Source organism: Paramormyrops kingsleyae, chromosome 3, assembly GCF_048594095.1.
Source record: "Paramormyrops kingsleyae isolate MSU_618 chromosome 3, PKINGS_0.4, whole genome shotgun sequence".
NCBI classification, from domain to species: Eukaryota; Metazoa; Chordata; class Actinopteri; order Osteoglossiformes; family Mormyridae; genus Paramormyrops; species Paramormyrops kingsleyae.
Window position 1 is genome coordinate 40,400,311 of NC_132799.1, and position 11,021 is coordinate 40,411,331.

At 50.0% G+C, this 11,021-nt stretch overlaps 1 long non-coding RNA gene across 1 annotated transcript; it reads left to right on the top strand.

Moving 5' to 3' along the window:
- The first annotated feature begins 303 nt into the window (after window positions 1–303).
- Window positions 304–11,021, top strand: LOC140588316 (uncharacterized). The gene is made up of 2 exons (XR_011989681.1): window positions 304–852; window positions 9,388–11,021. It is a non-coding gene; the product is annotated as an uncharacterized lncRNA (long non-coding RNA).

Consider the following 11,021-nt stretch of genomic DNA (forward strand, 5'->3'; position numbering starts at 1 on the left):
CCTTCAGCACTCTTGTCATTAACAGTTGAAATGTTGCAGAAGCATTTTTCAATCCAAAAGGCAGCTGAATAAATTAATATTGATTATCACGATCATGATTATCTGAAGTCATTTGGACTTGCCAGTATCCATTTTTAAGATCTAGGGTGAGCACCATGCAAGGATTCAAGAATATGAGTTTTAGTATTTAAAGCTCTATAATCAACACAAAACCTTAAACCTCTGTTTTTCGTAGGTTTGATTACCACAGGAGAAGCCGAAGGAGAAGTGCAAGTGTCACAGCACACTGGGTTAAAGAGCAGGCACGGGAGTCAGAGAAGTCGGGTTTTAAACAATGGTGTTTATTCAGGAACAACACACTTAGGATCAAGGACTGACATCAATGACGTTAATGACTGGACTAACGAAAGGCACACAGACACAGATTTAAATAAACCACAGTAATTAACATAACGAGGAACCGCTGGGAACACGGGGATTCCACACAAGATAGAGAGGGGGGCGTGGCACACAGGAGGATCAGACAACCGGGGCGTGACAGGAAGGATGTATGATGCTTTTAACTATCATGTCCTGTACTTCTTGGTCAATACATTTTTGTTGCTCAGTGGATACTCGATAAACATAGGTACAGGTAGGTATAGGTACGTCATCTGTGGTGGAAATTTGATGTTGTATTACAGTGGTATGACCAACGTCAACTTCTGCACGTTCCACTAGGGCCTTAAGGTGAGTCAGGGTATTTCCCTGAAATTGAAGACAGAGGTTGTGCTATAAAAAGTCAAACCTGAGGCAGGGATGAAGATTCATGCAGGATAGGAAAAGGACAAGAGTCATTCCCCACAGTAAGAGGTAAGTTATGGGAGGCTTGGCTAAAATTTATAGTCAGACCTGACGGAAAAAAGAAAGTCAAGCCCAAGGATGATGTGCAGAACCAGATCTTGATCGTCATCATGTGTAATGTTTAATGTTTGTCTGTACACCTGACAGGTCCATTCAACTTTGCCAAGTGCTGTGTAAAGCTGTGTAAAGTCCGTTAGCTAGTAAGAAGGATTGTTCAGAACTAGAACTCCAATTTTATTCCTTTGTCTTCAGCTGTTTCTAACAAGATTCCTTTATCAATGAGAGAAAACAACATGTGTCTACCATTGCAAAACTGCTGCCCCCTGATGGTGACTGGTAATAATAATAGTTGGCATAATTCCTGGCATCTACAGTATAATGTGTTTGTGTTCATGTCATTCTCCCATCGAAGATACAGTGCCCTGTACTGAGAAGCAAAGTTGTGGATGGTCCTTGTTTCCTCTCATGGATTCTTTTCTCTACTTATCTCTGCTCCTAATCCTCTGAAAGAAAACATCATAATGAAGTATCTTTAAATTGACTCCAGGTTCTAATAACTCTCCTCTCCACCAAGCACCAATCTTTAGCTGTACCTGACAAGACAGAAGGCATTGTAGCTAGCACTTCCACCTCACTCATTAATCTAACTGCTAAAGATTAAAATTCTGACTTTGGTAATGAAACCTCTTTGACAGATGGATGGGAATGACAAAAAGATGGAGAAGCATTACATGAGTTACGTGAGGCCTGCATTAAAGCCTTCAACTGCCCATCTTTGTGTTATGGATAGGCATTCGAAGAAGCAAAACAAATGCTGTGCAGTCGGGGAAAACAGGGTTTATTCAGCAAACACAGGACATCACGCAGAAACAAACGTCAATGACCGGACAGGGGTAAGACGGACACGGAAGCACTAAATACCAGAACTAATTAACAATGACTAGAAACAGCTGAGAACACCGGGATTTCACATGAGGTAAGAAGTAGTGTTGTAGTTCTCGAGACCGGTCTTGGTCTCGAGACCGGTCTCGAGACCAATTTTTTATGGTCTCGGTCTTGTCTTGGTCTCGACTCTATTTGGTCTCGGTCTTGTCTTGGTCTCGACTCCATTTGGTCTCGGTCTTGTTTTGGTCTCGGACATAGCGGTCTCGATGGGATGGGGAAAAAAAGAGAAAACTGCACATCCTCACAGAACAGTATCATTATTTATTACGCGCCTCAATTCAAATGCAACCAGCCAGATGCATCCATTTCAAAAACGTTACATTTTATACATTTTCTCCACGGACACTGCCAGTGCTTCACAGTCCACACACATCATACACATCGTATCATACATCGGCAAAAAAATGTCCGAAAATGTCTGCGAAGTCTATAGCATAGTTATAATTCAAATAAATTAGGTATTTTACATTGATTAGAAAGCACGGTCTTGGAGGTGCAAGTCAATCTGGAGGCTCATTCTCTTCAATTCAAAGCAAAGGATCATTACATAGCTGTATTCATAGCTTACCCGAGGCCTCTGTCCCTGGTATAAGAGACTTAATATGAACATCTTTCTGGTACATCCCATCTCTTTCCCTTGACGAGGTCTGATAAAATGGTTATAGGAGAGGATTGCTGAGAATATTATTTTCTATCAGGTCTCGTACTGTAACTATGACAAATCTGGGAGATTTTAAATGAGAGACATATGGACATACGGACAATATAATTGAAAAGATAACATGAATTTGATTTAACGAGTAATGACACTTTACAGCAATGCCTTTTTTCTCTACAGTTGATCTGGGTAATGTGATGTCGATTCTAGCCCTAGTCTGTTTTCGGTCTTGGTCTTGGTCTCGCCTTAGTGTGTCTTGGACTTGGTCTTGGTCTTGGTACCCTCAAGTCTCGGCAGTGTCTTGGTCTTGATACCCTCCGGTCTCGGCAATGTCTTGGTCTCGGTTTAGGCGGTCTTGACTACAACACTAGTAAGAAGGGGGCGTGGCACACAGGAGGACTGGACGAGTAGATCATGACGCTCTGCTCTGTAAAGAATCCAAGACTGACCTAGATCTTGCACTTTTATGTCTGTAAGTTGTTTTACTCTATGTAGTTCCCTACTGAACCTGTACTTCCATCATTCTTCCATTGCCTTTGCCTTCTCCTGTACTCCTTGCATATATACATTGCAAGCATCTATGGATGTTTGAAAAGTCAGAGTTTATTTTTTTCTCCAGATTCCACAACCAGGTGTTGGGGTCAGTGCCCGTCCGTCCCTGTCCTATGTGTTCGGTCCCCGTTTGGCCAAAAGGTGTTGCTTGTCATCCTGTTCCCTCTGTCTTCATACTAGACCCTAGTGTGTTTTCCTTGTTCCCTAGACCATGGCATAGCTCAATGGGTTGAGTATTATAGCACCAAGACCATAACCCTGCATTCATGGGTTTGAGGCCTGCCTCACCTATTGTTTATTGGGTTTCTGTTTTTCTAGTGTTTTGTTTCTTGTTTTAGTTTATACTATTTATGTCCATTTTAATTCCATTCTGCTTCCTAGTGTTAGCCCTTGTGTGTCAATCTTCCTAGTGTTTATTTCCCAGCATGTAATTCATGTTTCCTAGTTTTGGTATTTGTGAAAATTCCCTAGTGTCTGTGCTTCTTAATTAATTAAGTTTCTCCACCTGTGGCCTCTTTCCCTGTATTGTCCTCATTGGTCTTGAAAATTCACACCTGCCTTTTGTTAGTTCTCGTTATTTGACTATTTAAGTACCTTTGTCCTGCTCCTGTCTGCCATCGTGAATTTAGTTGTGTGTTGGTGCTCTGTTTAGTTCCTAGGTCTGCTACCTATGTTACACAGTTCACAGTCTTTCTTTGTTCCTTAGTTGTGTTTAGCTTCTTGGTTTTTAGTTAATTCAGCTTTTTTGCCTACTTGTTTTCTGACCCCATGTGGTCCTTTTAGATTGAGGTTTTCCCCACTATTCCCCTAATAAACCCCTTTGTCTTGGAACCACCAGTGGATGATCACTCTTTGCCACCAAACCAGGTTAATATCTCCTGCATCCCTTCTAGAAGAAAAGGGGTATGAGGTGCTTCTCCCATAGTAGGCAGTGGAACTTGCTCCTCTGATCCCTCACCATCATCTTCAGACACATAGGGATGACGATAAGAATGGAAAATGTCCTGCAGAGGTTCTCATTGAGCGACTAATAGACCAGCTGTGAAGTCTGGGTCATGAAAATTCCCAGTCTCCACTTGTGAGTTGCTACTAGTCATGTAGCCCCCATTTTGACATCACAAATTTCTGGCGACCCCATAGACATTTTTTTTAGAATTAGTTTTTGATCATGTTTGTTATACTGTGCTGCAAATACAGAGTAGCCAGATTAGTGCACCAAGTCACATTTTATTTTCCCTGATCACATGTACAGTTAGGCGAGCTTGTCTTTACAAGGCTGAAGGTGATTGCGATCATTTTATTTGAACTCATTTATATTTATTGAAATTTATGAACGTGAAAGACGTATGTAGAGCTGTATGGCCTAAAAATAAAATCAGATTTTTTTCACAATAAATACGATTATTGTCAGCTCGCGGCAAGCGGTGAAGCAGGAGAGCGAGCCGGAAATACGGACAAACGGGGTTTAATGGAGGCAGACTGACGGACAAAGCACAGCACATGACAATACAATGACAAGTCTGGGGAAGACTGACTCAGACGAGGACTAAATACAAAAGACAAGCTAGATTTAACAGGACACAGGCGATCACAATTAGGGCTGAACACGAGGTAACGAGGTGGGCGTGGCACACATCAGGAGCGGACGGAGCGGATCATGACAGAACCCCCCCCCCAAAGGCGCGCACACCGGGCGCGCCCGAGAGGAGGCGACGGACGGGACGAGACCGGGGGAACAGGACCTGGAAGACAAAAACCATCAACGAAGAACAGGGAACAAGACAAAGACACAAAACAAGAACAAGGACGAAAAGAAAGACAGGACCTGACACAGAACAGGGAAGGCAGACAGGCAGACAAGGAAGGGAGACACAGAAGGGGAGAAAGGCGGAACAAAAGGACCAGGAGTGAACGAAGGAGACAGAGAGGGACGAGGAGCAGAGACAGGCGGGACAAACGGAAAGGGAGGAGGAACAAGGGGAGCACGAGGGAGCCCAGGCGGGCGACGGGCAGCGGCCGGAGGGGCCGCAGGGGAGAGGGAGGAGGGAGCAGGAGGGGACCACCCAGGGGCCAAGGGAACGGGACGAGGGAGTGACGGAGGGGACACGGAGGGAGCAGGAGGGAACACCAGTGAAGGCAGGCAGGAGGGGGAAGCCGCGGCAGGCGGAGGCGCAGCCGGAGCCGGCAAAGGCGCCGTCCGACGCTCAGCCGGAGCAGAGGGGCCCGGAGGCGGCCGACCCGGAGGCGGGACCGAGGACCGGCACTGAGGATCCAGGGGGGGACCCGGAGGGGACCGCCGACCCCGAGCCGGAGGACCCGCAGGCAGCCACCGAGCCACAGCCAGGGGCCGAACGGGCGAGCCAGGGGGCAGGGCGGGCGGGACCCGGGCCCGACGCCTATGTCCCCGTCCCTTACGGGACACCGAAAGGTGGGGTCCTGGGGGGCTTTGGCCTTGCCAGGGTAAGGGTGAGGGAGTCAGGAGGGAGGACAGAGCCGGGCAGATAAGAGTCAGGGCCTCTAAGGAGGCAACAGGCGGGGCACCCAGAGCCGAGGGCATGGCCGCAGGCGGGGCGGCCGGAGCCGCGGGCGTGGCCGCAGGCGGGGCGGCCGGAGCCGCGGGCGTGGCCGCAGGCGGGGCGGCCGGAGCCGCGGGCGGGGCGGCCGGAGCCGCGGGCAGGTTGGGAGAGGCGGCCTCGAACAGGGCCGCGGGCAGGACGGGAGATGCGGCCTCGGGCAGGGCCGCGGGCAGGATGGGAGAGGTGGCCTCGGACGGAGCCGCGGGCATGTGGCCAGCAGGGGGCGCCTCGTCGGGCACCTCAGGCAGAGCGGAGGCAGCTGCAGGCGTGCGACCAGCAGGGGCCGCCTGGGCAGGCGCCTCGGGCGTACGGTCAGCAGGGGGCGCCTCAGCGAGCACCGCCAGCACGCGACCAGCGGGGAGCGCCACAGCGGGCGCCGCCATCACACGGCCAGCGGGGGGCACCACCGCGGCCACCACAGGCAGTTCAGGAGCCGGCAGGACAGGCGAGACAGGCAGTTCAGGAGCCGGCAGGACAGGCGAGACAGGCAGTTCAGGTGCCGGCAGGACGGGTGCCGCCACCATGCGGCCAGCAGGGGGCGCCTCGTCGGGCGCTGCAGTCACTTGGCCAGCAGGGGGCGCCGCAGCGGGCGCCGCCATCACGCGGCCAGCAGGGGGCGTCGCAGCGGGCGTCGCAGCGGGCGCCACCATCACGCGGCCAGCAGCGGGCGCCGCAGCGGCCACCTTGGGCATTGCCGTAGGCAGAGCGGTGGCAGCCGCAGGGACTGCAGGCGGGTCCGGCAGGACAGGCAGGACAGGCGGGTCAGGCAGAGCTGCTGGCAGCGTAGCAGCAGGCGGTGCCGCGGGCAGAGCGGCGGCATCGGCAGCAGGCGGTGCCGCGGGCAGATCGGCGGCATCGGCAGCAGGCAGCGCAGCCGCGGGCAGATCGGCGGCATCGGCAGCAGGCAGCGCAGCCGCGGGCAGATCGGCGGCGGCAGCAGGCAGCGCAGCCGCGGGCAGATCTGGAACATGCAGGTCCGGATCGGACAGGTCCGGAGCAGGTAGGAGGGGTGCTGAGCGCGTAGGTGCCGTCCCTTTAAGGGCTTTGGGCACCCGGGGAACAGCGTCCCACACGGCGCGTATCCCGCCTAGACCCAGGTGCGCCGGCCGGTAAAAGTAAGCCTCCAAAGGAGGCGGCTTCTCCGGGTGGAGGCTCACCAGGCGGGCAGCGGCGATGTCGTCCCAGGCAGGGAGAAGGGAACACGCTCCCAGGAAGAGCGTCTGGGCGGTTCTTTTCCTCCTGCGCCTCTTTTTGGTGAGAGCGGGGCTCTTTAGGACCCAGGGCAGGTCCTTCTCCTGGGGTCTTCTCCCAGGCAGCTCCCCAGTTCTGGGGAACTGAGCGGCCATAGCCGCGTTGCGCTCAGTTTTGCGCTTCGGTGGAGCAGTCCTTTTAGAGACAGGGGTTGGCAGGTGGTGAGTCGGGGGGCGGTTGCCCGGGGGCATACCCCAGGTGGGGTAGCCAGACTGCCGCTCTCTCCCTCAGCTGTCGCAGGTATACGTCCACCTGTTCGAGCAGCTGTTCCTCACCAGTGCGGAACCTCCTGTCCAGGAGCTCCCAGCTGCTAGCCACCAGCCGGCGGGCTACGGGATCCGGGTGGAGATCGAGCAGGTCCGTCCACCTGATCACCTCCTCCTCCATAGGGAGATTCTCCCCAGTAGCGCTGAGCGTGTTGCGGAGACTTGTCATTCTGTCAGCTCGCGGCAAGCAGGCGAGCGGTGAAGCAGGAGAGCGAGCCGGAAATACGGACAAACGGGGTTTAATGGAGGCAGACTGACGGACAAAGCACAGCACATGACAATACAATGACAAGTCTGGGGAAGACTGACTCAGACGAGGACTAAATACAAAAGACAAGCTAGATTTAACAGGACACAGGCGATCACAATTAGGGCTGAACACGAGGTAACGAGGTGGGCGTGGCACACATCAGGAGCGGACGGAGCGGATCATGACAATTATCCCCTCCCCTACCCAAAACAGATGACAAATAAATGGTTCAAAACAAGTTTTAACTTTATTTTGTTTTTTTTTACTTTAGGGTTAAAGTGCAATCTGACAAGCCAAAAAAGATGCTTGTAAGTGAGATGGCAGACCACACCATTGTAAACACTTTTAGAAACTTGTAAAAACTTTTAGCATGTTAATGAATCCCGGCTTTTCCACAGTATGTATGGACACCATGCCTTTTGCAATATACATTGCAACAGTGTTTGTCATCGCCTTCCAACATGCCCCATTCTTATCATATGGTACACAGTTCGAAAACGTGTTAGGGACGGTTGCTTGCTTAACTTTGGATGTTGTGCTGGTGCTGTGGCTATTTTCATTTCGCTGGGAGCTGCACTTCTCTCACTCCGATGCATGCCTCTGCTTTAGGTGCTGGAATAAATTTGTCGCGCTGCTTCCTTTGGTTGCAACAGTTTTTTTAAACAGACTTTGCAACGAGGACTTGTTTGGTCTGTGTCTGACGGCGCATAACCGAACCAATTCCATATTACAGATGTAGCAACACCTTTCTTGGGCACAAGCTCCAGCTTTTCCCATGTTGCCATGTTGTTTGTGAATTTGCTACAGTGTTTGGCTGCACCGTGCTAATTTACCTATGAAGAATGGTGCGTCGCATTAGTTCCGCTTATTTTAAGTAAATTAAGTAATAAAATCCACTTTCATAAAAACACATCGTCCTGAACTGTAATTTCAAACGAATCGATAAAATCGATGTATCACCCACCTCTAATTGTATGTGGTGTTTTCATAATTTTTTAAAGAATAATAATTAATTGAAAAAATATTTTTATCAGTAATTTTTTATCAATTACTAGACATTTCAGGGGACCCCATTTGAATTCCAGGCGACCCCACACTGATTTAAACTAATATTGAAATAGCCATTTGGCTGAACAGCATTCAGACCTGTTTGTTAGAATCTTATATACCTGGATCATGTCCCCCCTTAGTCTCCTTTGCTCGAGGCTAAACAGATTCAGCTCAGCTAACCTCTCCTCATGAGACATTCCTCTAAGACCAGGAATCATTCTCGTAGCCCTACGTTGCACCCGTTCCAAAGCAGCAATGTCCTTTTTAAGGTATGGTGACCAAACCTGCACACAATATTCTAGGTGGGGTCTTACCAAGGAATTATATAATCGTAGCCTTATACTCCTCACACCTAGAGATGTAACCCAACATCCTATTGGCCTTTTTTATTGCTTCCCCACACTGGCAAGAGTGGGACATGGAAGCATCAACATACACACCAAGGTCATTTTCATAATCAGCTATCTTTATTTCAGTGGAACCCATAAAACATTTGTACTTTATATTTCTGGTCTCTGCATGAATTATCTTCCATGTATCTATGCAAAATTTCATCTGCCAGGTATCAATGATCACGATGGCAGACGTTCACTTGCTTGCTTGGCAGTTAGCTCAGTTGGTTAGAGCGTGGTGCTAATAATGCCAAGGTCGAGGGTTTGATCCCCCTACGGGCCAGGCTTGACTTTTACCCGGTTTACAGGCAGAGACTGAAACATCAAACCTTGTCACCAAACTTGTGAAAATATGGACCCCAGAGACTGAGAGCATCCTGCAGGACTGTTTTGCTCAGACAGACTAGGATGTGTTGAAAACTGCAGCCACTATGGAGGACTATTCTGTCAGCATACAGGACAATGCTGAGTACGTGACTGGGTACATTAGCACTTGTGTTGACAATATTGTGCCCACCACAAAAGTCAGAAAGTTCCCCAACCAGAAGCCCTGGATTAACAGTCAGGTACAACATATGCTGCATACTCACTCTCTTGCATTTAGATCAGGCAATGAGATGGAGTACAAGGCTGCGAAGTACGGACTGTGGAAAGCCATCACAGCGGCCAAGACGCAGTACAGAGAGAAGCTGGATGACTTCTATTCTTCTGCTGACCCCGAATGGATGTGGCAAGGCCTGCAGCACATCACAGAGTACAGGACCACCACCATCAGCTTTGTAGGCAGCCTGCTGGATGATCTTGCTGATTTCCAGCAAGATGGTGCACCACCACATTATGGGTGTCAGGTCCGAGCATTCCTAGATGAACAGTTTTGAGACCCCTCAGCCACAGCACAGAGAGGAGGCATGCATACTTCCCTGGGCGGGCCCTCAAAGCATGTGCTAACGAGCTGGCTGATGTTCTCACCTCAATCTTCAACCTTTCCCTCAGCCAGAGCACTGTTCCCACCTGCTTCAAGGCCACAACCATTGTCCCCCTCCCCAAGAAAAGCACAGCCACCTGAAAAACAAAGACTCCTACATCAGGATGCTCTTTGTTGATTACAGCTCCGCCTTCAACATGGTCATCCCCCACAAACTCACCCACAAACTGACCACACTTGGCCTGCACCCCACCCTCTGTGACTGTCTCCTGGACGTTTTGACAGGCAGACCTCATTCTGTCAGGATCGGTAACATGACTTCAGCCAGCATCACCACAAACACTGGCATCTCACAGGGTTGTGTTCTCAGCCCCGTCCTCCACACCCTGTTCACCCACGACTGTGTTGCCTCCCACAAAGATAACATCATTCTGAAGTTTGCGGATGACACTGCAGTAGCATCACTGGAGGGGACAAAGCGGCCTACAGGAGAGAGGTGGCCGGTCTGGTGTCACGGTGTGAGGACAACAACCTCACCCTCAACATGGACAAGACAAAGGAAAGGATAGTGGACATGAGGAAGAGGAGGAGGCCTCACCAGCCACTGTTCATCCGGGAGCTTGAAGTGGAGAGGGTGAGCAGCTTTAAGTACCTGGTCACTGAACACCACACAGCTGGTCAAGAAGGCTCAACAGCGGCTGTACTTCCTGAGGAGGCTGAGGATGTTTGGTATGTCAACCAAGATACTCAGCAACTTCTACAGCTGCATTGTGGAGAGCACACTGACCAGCTGCATCACCGCGTGGTACGACAGCACTACAGCTATGGACTGCAAACGCCTGCAGAGAGTGGTGAAGACTGTGGAGAAGATCATCAGGACTCCACTGCCTTCTTTGAGGAGCAGCTACCACTGCAGAGTCCAGAGGAGAGCTGCCTCCATCCTCAAAGACCCCACACACCCCCACCACGGACTGTTCACACTTCTGCCCTCAGGACGGAGGTACAGAAGTGTGAAATCTAGAACCTCCCGACTTAACAACTCCTTCTTCCCCACTGCCATCAGACTCCTTAACAGCCGACAGGAGTATTATTAATGGACATCATACAACCATACTACCATACCATACTACATCATACTGTAATTTTTGCACAATAAGCTCTGTTGCACATTACACTTAAAATTATTTATTTTTCTATTTTTGCTATTATATTGTACCTCGGCATTTTGTGTGCATAGCAAAGTAAGAATTTCATTGCACAGAGAAATACACGTTTCTACTGTACATATTACAATAAACGCTTTGAATCTTGAA